Genomic DNA, 13,095 nt, shown 5'->3' with positions numbered 1-13,095 from the left:
CTCCAGATAAGATTTTCCTCCAGATTTTTAGCGCCGTCGAAGGCTGCCAAGAAACAGAAGTCCGGTTATAGCTAAAATTTATTTATGTATTTTATCGAGTGATTATAAGATAACAGGCATAAGTATAAACATAGTTATGAATACGTGAAATGGATACGAATAAGAGAAAAAAAAAAAGAAACCATAATACAGGGATGGTAGGCACATGTTTATGCACGCCCAGCCCAAAATCCTAGAAGAAACCGACCAGAGTACAGAGCTTCACGAGGGATTCGGAGAATTATTGAACTGCTTTGCTTCCTGCCAAGTTCTTCGTCATTGAGGGCTGGCTTTTATCCCTTATGGGAGAGGCAATCACCTCCCAGCCTTACTGCCGAGTCATCCGTTTTGTCTCGCAGCTCTGCGCACACGCGCGCTGGGAACAGGCTCCCCTGGGTCCTCTGCTTCGCTGCTGCCGGACTCCAAAGGCAGCACCCCACTTCCAGAGGGTCGTGGCCCCCTCCCTGCACCGTCGGAGTCCTCCTCTGATTCCCTGACTGGTTCCCTTTCGTCCTCACTGTCTGGTACCTCTGCCATCCACACCGGCTGCCGGCGAACCACAACGAGCCACACACTGGATTCTCATCCGGGGAAGCCAAATGCAGTAAAAGGCTTCAGCCTTTCTTGGTGAGAAAGTCCCCTCCATCCATCTTGGGCCGAGCAATTAATTAACAGGGTTAACACGTACCTGACCCCGGTGGTGGCTGGTGGTGAACTGTGAAATTCCTTTCTGTTCTCCCAGGATGCCGGTCAATGATTTCTGCCTTCCTCCCACTTAATCACCTGCTGGACCATGAAGGTCCCCCCCCCAGGAGGGGGTCTGTTTCCCCAGTGGGCCCCGGGGTGGCCGGGGGGGGCGGGGCAGACAGGGGACTCAATCAAGGCAGGCGGTAGTAGCATCATCGCTCCAGCAGGGACCATCCATTGAGGGTCGCCGATTGGCAGCATTCTTGCCCAATCTCTTCTTTGCCTGGATATAGCAAGATCTGCCTCCCCCCCCCCGCAAAGACACCCAGGACAATGCAGGCGGTCCTTGAGTTATGACAGTTCGTTTAATGACCGTCCCAAGTTACCAAGGCCCTGAAAACAAAGGAAACGTTCTTCACGCTCATGACCCCTGCAGCCTCTCCAGAAATTCAGCCGCTTGGCTACTGGCTCATGTTTATGACGGTCGCAGAGTCTTGGGGGGGGGGTCACGTGATTTCTGGGCGACCTTCTGACAATGGGGAAGGTCAGATTCACTTAACAACCGTGTGAGTCACTGAAGAACTGCAATGATTCGCTTGCGGTCAAGGGCTCCCTGTGTCCGCCTGCCTTGGTCACTTGAGGCCTTGAATTTAGCTGGTGGCTAAGACGTCTCTCCAGCTTGGCTGGCCCAATCCAACGAATAAGGGTGTTTGCCATGCTCTTACTTGGACGCCCCACAGTGGCTGCTGAAACTGAAGGGCCAAAGCTTTTCGGTGTTACACACAATCACACACACGCACACACACACACACACACACACAACTGCCCACAGGGTCTTCTTGTCAGTGGCAGAAGTCTGTGAATCCCTGCACCCAAACCATCTAGCTTTGAGGGTAACGATGTGCCAGAGGTATTAGCACTGATGATGTGACTTAGTTTGGTAATGAAATGTCTGCAAGGAAACAGTCCAGCTTAGAGACCACCAAGGACCTCACAGTTCTCCTCCCCCTCCTCCTCTTCCTCCTCCTCCTCCTCTTCCTCCTCCTTCCTCCTCCTCCTCTTCCTCCTCCTCCTCTTCCTCCTCCTCCTCCTTCCTCCTCCTCTTCCTCCTCCTCTTCTTCTTCCTCCTCTTCTTCCCCTCCTCCTCCTCTCCTCCTCCTCCTCCTCCTCCTCCTCCTCCTCCTCCTCCTCCTCCTCCTCCTCCTCCAACCCCACTCCCTTGTGTCCCTAAACCAGAGAGCGCCCAGGAGCCCTCAGTTCAACCCTGAGCTGCCAGTATTCCCCTCTACCCGCCCAGCTTTCCTGGCTGAGTTCTACTGCAGAATGGCTGCCTCCTTGCCACCCAGGGAGGGCAGGCAGCCAGAAGAGGAGCTGCAGCTCACAACCCCCCCTCCCCCCTCACAACCGGAAGTGTGGTTGGCACCGCCCAGCCTCTCCCGCCTGAGACAGCAGCCCGGCCCTGCCCAACGTTGGGGGGCGCGTGAAAAAGCAACGGAGGGGAAAGTGTACTCATGAGAGAATCTGGAAAGACTGAGACGCAAGTTTTACTCAAACGCGCAAGCTTCAGGGAACCACAACTCCCTTCCTCAGGTGCAAGTGTTATGGAAAGCCAAACTTGGTCAGCTTTTGGGAGCAACCGCTCACCTCATCAGAGAACAAAAAACGACCGGGTTCCCTGATTTTTGCAAAACACTCTCGGTCCCTTTCTTTCTTCCCAAGAGTGGACAAAACGTATCTGGAAAAGCCTCAACTTTTCTCAACTTTAAAAACTGGGCACGCTTCCGTTTCCAGCTTCCTGGCTGGGGAATTCTGGAAGTTGAAGTCCACCCAGATTAAAGTTGAGAAAAGTTGACATTCCCTGGCTCAGCTGACGCAGAGTGCAACAAGACACATCGATGCACGGTTGCCTCTTTGGTGTGTCGTGTAGCCTGAGGATTTGGACAGGTCCTTTTTGGGCTGGTGACAGAGGAGTGCCCATAATCCCCGGCTGAAGGGGACAAAGAAGGCGAAAGCAAATACCCTCCAAACCAGAAAGTCAGACCTGGTGGCCAAACTGGTCTGTGGGTTTGGGGAGGGGGAAGAAATAAATTGAGCACACTGATGAAAAAGTCCCACCCGGAGATCTGGAGGTGCCCCCTGCCGTAAGAACCCCAGGAGGTTGGCCTCTTAAAGGGTCTCCAAGGGAGTAGCTCGCATTGGGCCAGGAAGGGAACCCCAAGTAAGGAGGAAGGCAGCTGGGTGGAGAAGCCCTCGCCCTTTTAAGTTGTGTGTGTGTGTGTATGTGTGTGTGTGTGTGTGTGTGTGTGTGTGTGCGCTGCTTCGGCTGTCCTCGTGCGACCTTGCTCTCTGCAGAGCTATTAATACACCCGATGGGAAGGGCTGGCGGACTGCGGAGGAGAAGCACGCCATGGAGCAGCCACCCCGCCCCAAAAGGAAGTTGGCTGCTCTGCCAGATGCCCCAGCCTTTGGGGCCCAACCCTCCCTCGGCTTTCTCAGAGTCAAAACCCTCTGTGCATGCTCAGAGGCCCATTTCTGACCCCTGGGTAGTCCTGCTTTGTAAGTCCAACTGGCAGAGCCAAAGGAGAGGCTTTAGTTACAAGGGGGGTCTTGATCAAAAACCCTTCCAAGAAGGAGCATGAAAAGGTTGGATGTCGAAGCTTGAGTAGAGGGTCCGGTCTGCACCTTTGGTGGGATTCACAAATTTTTGTTTTTACTATCAATTCTGTGGGCTTGGTGGGCATGGCAGGGGGAAAGATACTATAAAATCTCCGGTCAGGGGGTGGGGGGGTATTGGCCGCTTCTCCAAACTACTCCAAATTTCTGCTACCAGTTCTCTACAACTGGTAGCAGAATCTGGCTGAATGCCACCTCTGGTCTGCACCCTGGTTTGACTGCTGGTTTTTTTAAAAAAGGATCAGGTGGCCATAGGGGGAAGGGGAAAGTTTGCTGGTCTGGTCCCCTCCCTCAAATCAGGCTGCCCTCCAGATCAGGGGTCTCCAACTCTTGGCAACTTGAAGACTTGTGGACGTCAACTCAGCCAGAGCTCCTCAGCCAGAGTTGAAGTCTACAAGTCTTCAAGCTGCCAAGAGTTGGAGACCCTCTGCTCTCGATCGCTAGCTGAGGCCGGCGGGAACAAGGCTCTCCCCCATTGGGAGGAGGAAGGGTGGGTCCGGGGACGAATTCTTTGCCACGCTCTAAGCCCGCTTCCTAAATGCTTTGCACACCTCCTGGAGCGCTGAGATTTCCCCTGACATTCCTGGCCTCCTCCGCACATCAAGGCCAGGCCTCCCCCGACCCAGACATGCTGAGTTGCTCATTCCTCTGCTGTCGGAGCCGCCGGAGGGTGAGGTTGCAGCAGCCCTGCCAGGAAGGAGGGGACAGACTCTTCCACTTTGCGATGGGCTCCTGCAACTATTGAGTCTCTCTCCTGGGATTAGGGGGCTTGTAGCCTGGTCCGTCCTCACAATGGTGGCGCCATTTTGGTGAGGTCGTTTGAAAGCGAACCCCGCCGGGAAGCGGAGGCTGGTTCCTAGACGATTCAACCTCCCCCTTGGCGAATGACAGCCTTGGCTCAAACCTCAAGGAGCACAACAACAGGCAACGCTGAACTCACGGCTGTTGTGTTGTTGGAGGCGCCGGGGTGGAGAACAAGAGCGAGCCTCAGGCTGGGCCCGTTTCAGAAGTCCCGGTTCTGCTTCTCTGCTGGACTCGTTTGAGGTGGAGCTTCATAATTCTCGGGAGACGGGAAACCTGCAAGGTCCAGGCTATCAACTTTTACGCTGGATGGTTGGACGGTCTTTCGGGTTCTTTGGGACAACTTCATAGATGACGCGCCCAGGCGTGTCCTCCCCCCCACCCCCAAAACAGACCACAGACCATCCTCGGCAGGCCACAAAGGAGTCGGCATTCTTGCTATCTCTTGCTGGAAGGACTGGGCGAGAAATGATGAGAAAGGAACACCTTCCCATGGACCCCCCTTCCCCCCAAAAGGGCATCAAATTGTTTCAGACACGGCCCAGCCAAATGGCCCTTCTCTTCCCTTCCTGCAGTGGGCATTTCAAGAATGTTTGGGAGAAACTTCTAGAAGTCCAGCATCCTCTTCTCTGCCCTTGGAGCTTCTCCAGAGGGTCTTCAGGGGGTCTAGTCCCATCCCACTCACTTGCAAGTTCTATTCACAGTTTGGTCTTCTTTTTAAGATCTCTCTCTCTTCCCCCCCCCCCCTCTCTCCCTCCCTCCCTCTTTCTATCTCTCTATCTTTCTCTCTATCTTTCTCTCTATCTCACTATCTATCATCTATCTATCTATCCATCATATATCTGTAATTATCTAACTATCATCTACCTACCTACCTACCTACCATCTGTCTGTCTGTCTGTCTCTCTCTCTCTCTCTATCATATATCTGTAATTATCTATCATCTACCTACCTACCTACCTACCTACCGTCTGTCTGTCTGTCTATCTATCTATCTATCTATCATATATCTTTAATTATCTATTATCTACCTACCTACCTACTTACCTATCTATCTACCATCTATCTGTGTCTGTCTGTCTCTGTCTATCTATCTATCTATCTATCTATCTATCTATCTATCTATCTATCTATCTATCATTATCTATCTATCTATCTTAATGGATCAAAATAAGACCAGGTTGATTCTCCAAGATTTCCATGTTGTCGTTACACAACATAATAGTTGGTTGCCAGAGCTGTTTGTTTGCACGGCAATTACATTCTTGGGAGATTATCTAGCAGCGATGGCAGCTCTGTTTTGGTGCTAGCTCCTTTGGGTTGCTCGCTTGCTTCCTCCTAACTGGATGCTGGCCAAGAAGCCGAATGATTAAATGTGGGGGGTGGGCACACAGGAACCCCTTGGCAGATGATTCAAGGAGGAAAAATTTCCCTGAAATAGGGGGGGAAAAAAAGGGAAAGTCCTGTTTTCAAAATGGTGGTGTTTCCCATGGGGCGCCAGTTCTCCTTTCGTGTGTTTTGCGGATTACAGCATTCCTTTTTACAGGACTATTTCAATTGTCTGACTGCCCCTCCCCCCCCCAAGTAGGGTCTCTATTAACTTCTCAGGACTCTTCCCTTCCACGATCAGGTGAGCTGAACAGGTGCTCTGCAGCCGGAGACCAGCAAGACTTTTTGTGGGTTGGGAGGGTGGGAGGAGATGTTTAGGATATGAAAAGAACAACCCCCACCCGCTACTTTCTTGCTTAGGCCCTCAAAACTATCCTCTTGCACAAGTGTGAGTCACGGAGAGCTGAAGCGAGCTGGGTGTGTTCTCTTCGGGCAGGCCTCTTTCCTGGTTCAACACACAGTTTGATTTTCAGGCAGAAACAACAAACAAGGGTGGAAAGTTGTTGGACTCTGCATCGCTGGGGAGCAGGTCCTACTCCACCCCCCACCCCTCAAGAAAACACCCCATTTCTCCACATTGATCTTGCCTTCTATCTCCCACCATTCTTGGTCTACCACAAGTTAGAAGGCAGAAACAGCACAACCAGCCCTGAAACAGGAAAGTCAAGCACAAACCTACAGGAGGTCGGTTGCTAGAAGGTTGGAAGACGTCGAGTGCAGTGATTGCCAACCAGTGGGCCGGGGACCACTGGTGGTCCATGGGAAAGTTTTGGTGGTCCACAGAGAAATGTTCTCCCCCCACAAGGAAATTAAACCAGGCTGCGCGGGAACACAAGGTTGTGTCGCCCACATGGCCCGCCCACCCGTTGGCCCCCACCCTTCAGCCAAGCGCAAACCTTACGTTGAGTAGAGCCACACGAAGTGGAACTGGAAGGTAAGACCAATGGTGTGGGAGGCAAATCTGCCCAGGGTGGCTTGCTGACGTTGGTGGGGAAGTTGGTCCCCTATTCCAGAGCTGCAGGAGTCCCAAGACTGGCCTTTTGGTCATCCCAGAGCAGCTCATCCAGTCCATGGCAGGCCAGTACACCCAGGTGGAACAGCTGCTCCAGGATGACCAAAGAGCCAGTCCTGTGACTCTTGCAGCTCTGGAATAGGGGACCAACTTCCCCGCCAACATCAGCAAGCCACCGTCAGTCAAAATTCATATTAGTGGTCCGTGGGATTTAAAATGATGAGTTTGGTGGTCCCTGAGGTCCAAAAGGTTGGCGACCTCTGCTCTGGTGGGAGCCGACAGTTAGATTTTTCTCTTTTCCTGCCATCTCGTGGTGGTTCTGTTCTTTGCAGCCCGTATCTACTCTAATGATCTTGCTTTTTACGTTTTGTCCGGGTTTATAAATCCCCGGAGTCTTCCGTCTCAAGGTTACCACTCCAAAAGGTCAACCAGCGTCTTTCCTGGACAAGGTAAGCCACGGCAGGGGTCAACATCTCTTCAGTCCATCAGAGACCCCTTTACTAAGCAAAACTTTATAAGTCCCGGAGCGGGAAGGAAGGAAGGAAGGAAGGAAGGAAGGAAGGAAGGAAGGAAGGAAGGAAGGAAGGAAGGAACGAACGAAGGCAAGCACAGGAACCCTGCTCCATCCCCCAAGCTAAGAATGGAACGAAAGGAAGGTCAAGGGTTAAGGTGGCCAAGAGTCAAGAGCCAGCAATCCATCATGGCCTTAAGCACCCCAAGAGGTGAGTCCAGAGGTCACAGAAGGAGGAGGAGAGCTGTGGCACAAAGAATGCAGGGCATATTAGTTTAACCTGTTGAGCGACATGCTCTAAATCCCGAAGTTGGAGCCATGTTGGACTCAGCTCAAAAAGTGGAGACATGTAAACATTTTGTCTGTGCTAAGTAGAGGAGAAAGTGTTTCACTGACCATGACTTTTATCTTTTTTCATCTAATCCAGGGACAATTTTTCAGAACGGCTTCAAAAAAGGAGTCGAAAGGACGGTGGCATTGAACGCCCATCACCGTCTCCCCGTGGCTGATGGAACCATAATTTGGGTCCATTCATTTCACATTATTTTTGTTCTCTTAAATATATTTGGACCTTCCCTTTTTCTTGGAGTGGCTATTCACCTCTTGTATTTGAGCCATTAGGGTGCACCTAGGCTATTGTGATTTTAATGCCCAATTTTTGATGATCTCCTCTTTGCAACCTAAAACTAAGAAGAAATTTCCCGAGAGTTGGAACAATTAATCAGTAGAATTGCTTGCCTTCTGGAGTTGTGGGAGCTCCATCATTGGAGGCTTTGAAGAAGGGGCTGGACAGCACTTTGTCTGGAATAGTGTAGGCTCTCCTGCTGGATCAGGGTTGGACTAGAAGACCTCCAAGGTCCCTTTCACCTCTGTTACTTTGTTATTCTGAACAGCCAATGCCTGAAAGGTCAACGTTCAGTGAAGGTTGACCTCACCAAGCAGCAAGGAAATTGCCTTGGGTTGGACTCTTAAAGACAGCACCTTCCTTATTATTCTACTGGCTTCAACACCTTTTCAAAGGCAAACATTTTAGGATGTAGGAAGAAATCAGGACCCTTCTGGGCATTTCAGCTTTGCAGTTTGGGCGATTTTTCTTCTCCTTCTAATCTTCTGCAAGGCCTTCTTGGTCCATTCTTTTTCTGAAGGTTTCAGGTCAGGGCTGAGGATAAATTCTCCCTGGACAAGGGGAAAACCAGTCGGACAGTATCCAAGCTTCAAAATTGGAATTTCCCAAGCCAACTCGTTCCATAAGGTGCCTCTGAAATACGATCTGGAGCAGAAGTCACCTGCTCTAAGTTAAACTCTTTGAAGCGTGTGTTTATATGGGTGTGTGTGTGTGTGTGTGTGTGTGTGTATGAATGCGCATGTGTGCATGTTCTGTCCTGCTGGCGCCCTCCCACCGAAGCCACACGCTTCTGCTGCAGAAGGGCAGATGCTGTGAGTCATGCCCAGCGCTGAACAAAACACAGCCACACCCACCCTTGCAGGAACAAAGATTGAGATCTGTACAGCACCTGTTGTACAATGGATGTGTGTGTTTGTGTGTGTGTGTGTGTGTGTGTGTATCAGGCGTATGAGTTCGAGGGCTCCTGCTTTGAATGCAGATAGAAAAAGTAGGTCAGCCCTTAGGTTCTGCATGGAAGAAATGTTGGTTTTGGGGCTGTGCCTGAAATCTGGAGAGAGAATTCTGGCTAGTCTTTCTTCCCATCAGGATTGCGACACAAAGAACAAATGAAGGAATGCTTTTGAAGCCCAGGGTGGAGTTTTTGCTGCAACATCTTGAAAGTTAACATTTTTTCTTTCCCCCTTAATATTTCTGTTGTATTCGGGGGGCAAGGGAAACGGGGGCTGCCAGCAGACTGCACCAGGGTGGCTAAGGGTGAAGGGAAAGCGGCCGTGGATTTTTAGGGTAAAATTCATGGCATGCCAGCAACATCCCGGAGCATGATTTGGAAATGTTTATACCTAACCAAAATAAACAACAAATTTCGGGATGGGTTGGCTTTTGAAAGTCCACCGGATGGGTCTGTTTGTTTTATTTTAGGTGTTTCTCTACTGAAAGTTTTACAAAGAGCAAAAATAAAAACCACAAACCGATAAAAGCAAGAGAGGAGGAAAACAAAGACAGAAGTGCAGCAAGAAAGAATAAAAAGGAAGAACGGAGAGACTTCTAATTTCCTTTGCAGCAAATCGAAGCAACAACCTCAAAGCGATCGCTTGCTCTTTTACGGTAGGATGGCAAAAGAAAAAAGAAAAGAAAAGCCCATTCTTTTCTATTATCCAGGGATTTTTTAAACAAACAGAGACTTCTGTTTGTAAAGCATTCCATCTCAGAAGAAAGGAAGACAAAAACTTATAAAGCTGACCCAGCTAAAAAGTCATTTTGTGTTTCAGTAAAAAAAAAAACCCCACCTGCCGGATTGCTGGCTTAATGCAAGGTTCTTTAAACTTGGCCAGTTTAAGACTTGCGGACTTTAACTCCCAGAATCCCTGAGCTAACATGACTGGAGGAGGAATTCTGGGAGTTGAAGTCCACAAGACTTAAAGCCGTCAAGTTTGAAGACCCCTGGCTTAGCGTAATGTTCACTTAATGAAAGAAATTGGCTTCCCAGCAGCTGCTGCTATCCCAGATCTCCACCTCCCCCCAATCTGTTTTCCCATTGGGTAAAAATCTAATTTTCCCCAAAGGGATCACCATCCAGAACGCGGGTGATTCCTTTGAAAATAAGGAGTGTGCATTTGCTAGGTTTTATCTACTAGATTTCACACCACCACAAACACAACTCTGTGAAGTGGGCAGGGCTGAAAGAGAAGGGCCAGCCCAAGGTCATCCTTCAGGCCAAAGGTCCATAGTCTCTCCGTTTCTTCTCCAGCATCTTCACAACTACATCGAGCTGACTTCACTTCACTTTATTTCTATTCTAGTATACGCAAAAATATTTACAGGAGCCGCCTTCCTCTTAAGCTTTGACACACAATGGCTTTTGGGCGCCACCGTCCGTTCCAAGGAAGTTCTGCAGCCTTATAAAAGCAGAATTAAAATTTGCACTGGGGGTCACATTTTTCCCTAGAAGATTTTATTTCCTCCTGTCCTTTATTCTTCCTTGGTGTCGTTGGAAAAACAGGGTCCCCCAAAAGTTGAGTAATTTTAGCAAAATTGTATGGGTGTGGATCTTCATAAAAAAAAAGAAAAAAGAGCCCTGTTTTATTTTTATTTTTTTAAACTTTCCCTTATGAATATTTATGTCTGGACTCCAGCCAAGATATAAACCTAAAATCGAAGAAGACGGAGAAGAGTTTTTTTTCCCCAGATGCAAAAGTGGGGCCGCCATTAACCACATTCATCATCCAGGAACGACAAAGTAGCACTTTGGGAAGTTTGTAATTTGGCAGAAGAAAATTCTGTAACGATATGAAATACAATGTGGTTTTGGAATCCAAGATCTCAGCAATTAAGAGGTCAGAGCAATGCCATGAAAAAGTTGGAGTTGTAAAAATAGTTTGAGCGTCAGCAAGAATTTGCAGCTGCCTTGCGAAGAAGCCTTAGGAAGGGAATATCTTCAAAGGAATATAGTGGTTTAAAAGGCTGGTCTAAGTCACTGCTGGCCTTCCTTTTATCCAACCCAAGTTGATAACTGAGGTAGAGAAAGGGCAGAGGGTTGATTTCATACAAACAGTGGCCTTTTAATACCCAGGACAAAGAGTGATTGGGCCAAGTCCTTCTGTGGCTTGTGAGATGTCACCAAGGGATCAAAGTATCCTTTCCCATGGAATTGGGAACAACTGCGGCTGATGACCCCCATGTGTACCTGAGGAGAAGGAGGTGTGATGAAAGCTGACAAAATGAGACTGCGGGCTGCTTTGAGAGAGATGCTGGGAACTGGAACAATTTTCTGGTTATTTTCAAGCATTGGTACCCAGATTTAAAAACAAAACGTCAAAATGCCATTGCTGCATTTCAGGACTGCCTGAACAAGATCACACCTGGAATACTGCATCCATTTTGGGTTGCCATGATATAAACAAGTTGCTGAGGCTCTAGAAAGAGTGCAGAGAAGAGCAACCAGGATGATGAGGGGAACTGGAGGCTAAAACATATGAAGAACGGTGTCTGGAACTGGGCCTGGCTAGTCTGGTGAAGAGAAGGACCAGGAGAGACAGGAGAGCAGTCTTCCAATATTGGAGGGGCTGCCACAAAGAGGAAGAAGAGGCTAATGCTATTTTCTAAAGCACCTGAAGACCAGAGAAGGAATAATGGATGGAAACTGATCAAGGAGAGATTCAACCTGGAAATAAGGAGAAATTTCTTAGAAACTAATCAGTGGAATGATTTGCCTTCAGAGGTTGTGGGTGCCCCATCACTGGAGGTTTTGAAGAAGAGACTGGACAACCACTTGTCTGAAATGGTATAGGATCTCCTTCTCAAGTAGGGAGGTTGGACTAAGCGACCTCCAAGGTCCCTTCCAACTCTGTTCTTCTATTATAAAGCAGGGGTCTCCAACCTCGGCCACTTTTAGATTTGTGGACTTCAATTCCCAGAATCCCTCAGCCAGCAAAGCTGAAGAGTTGAAGTCCATAAATCTTAAAGTGGCCGAGGTTGGAGACCCCTGTTATAAAGGATGAGATATATATTTTCAAAACTTCCTGCAGAGGGCACTGGTGGCATTAGAAAAATATCTTCTAACAAGAGAACAACTATTTACACACACACACACACACACACACACACACACACACACAAATGGCAGGGGAGGGGAAGGAGGGAGGGAGAGAGATGGAATGAGTTCCTAAAGAGAAGATCAAACTGTGAATAGAACTTGCAAGTGCCCAAGCGACATTTCTGAAAGATCTCACGGAAGAACGTGTCTAACTTTGCTCCGAACTGATCTGGGACTGGTCATCCTTCTAAGCCTTTAAAAATATATATATATATTATCCTGAATGGCTAAGAAAGTTTAACAAAGCAGATGTAATATTAAGCAAGCTATATTGAACATGGAAATATTTATTCCAGCCCTTCTCATATCAGGGTTTTCTTCCAGAAACAGAGCGTAGTAGAGTGTTAGATCCATGCCTTGTGAAGTTCAACAAGTGTTGCTTTCCCATGCTTAGGTGATCCCAAACAAACAGGGTTTAGAGTTAAATATAATGCTGCCACCTTGTCAATGAACATGGACATACAAGAATACCTTGTTCAATCTGGAATAGTGTTCCGACTTCAAGAAAACTCCCAGGGAAGAAGAAATCTTTCTTAGAAGAAGTTAGGAATAAATGTTCGGTCTGAATAAAAGCTAAGCCGCTTATGGAAGAACCTTTCTTTCTCAACAGAGGAAATAAAGTCTGAGTATTTGGCCATCTTTGGGTGGCAAAATATCCATCACACAAGTTGCTGGTTCCCGTTTGTTTGAATCTGATGATGTTTGGGAGAAGAACAGGAGGAGGAAGAGGCCAAGAAGAGCGATGGTGTATTTTTCTTGGCATTCATGGTTGGACATGCATAGCTCGCTAGGCATTCAGACATAAATATTTGGAGTTGGACACATGGACAGCAGGGCTGAAATAATTATTTAGGAATCACCTCAAATGAGGAGGAAAGATTATGAGGGAGGTTGCTGGAATAGACTTCTTCGGAAGCAAAATTCGAAGCCTTGTTCCGATGTCAACATCACAACCGTTCTTCCGTGCGTGGAAATCGTTTCCCCGACTTGTAGCTCACGACCAAACTGTACCCGTGTTGCTTCTCAAATGTCTTTGGTGCCTATGCTCAGTATGATCCCTTCAGAATCCTATGAATCAAGCCAATTCTTGCTCTTTTTTCGGTTTGGAAAGTCAGCTTGGACCTTCCTTATCTCAAAAGACCTCGGTAATCTCTTTCTAGGCCTTTTCCCTGTCCCTTCTCTTGGCATTCACCCCTAAGCCTCTCGCCCTCTGTGAGCCATCTGCCTTTTTCTCTTCTGCCTTTCAGCTTGGCAGCACCAGATGA

This window comes from Pseudonaja textilis, chromosome 13 (assembly GCF_049901715.1).
Source record: "Pseudonaja textilis isolate UNSWEBS1 chromosome 13, rPseTex1.2, whole genome shotgun sequence".
NCBI lineage: Eukaryota > Metazoa > Chordata > Lepidosauria > Squamata > Elapidae > Pseudonaja > Pseudonaja textilis.
The sequence above is the reverse complement of the archived record's forward strand: the minus strand, read 5'-3'. Positions refer to the sequence as shown.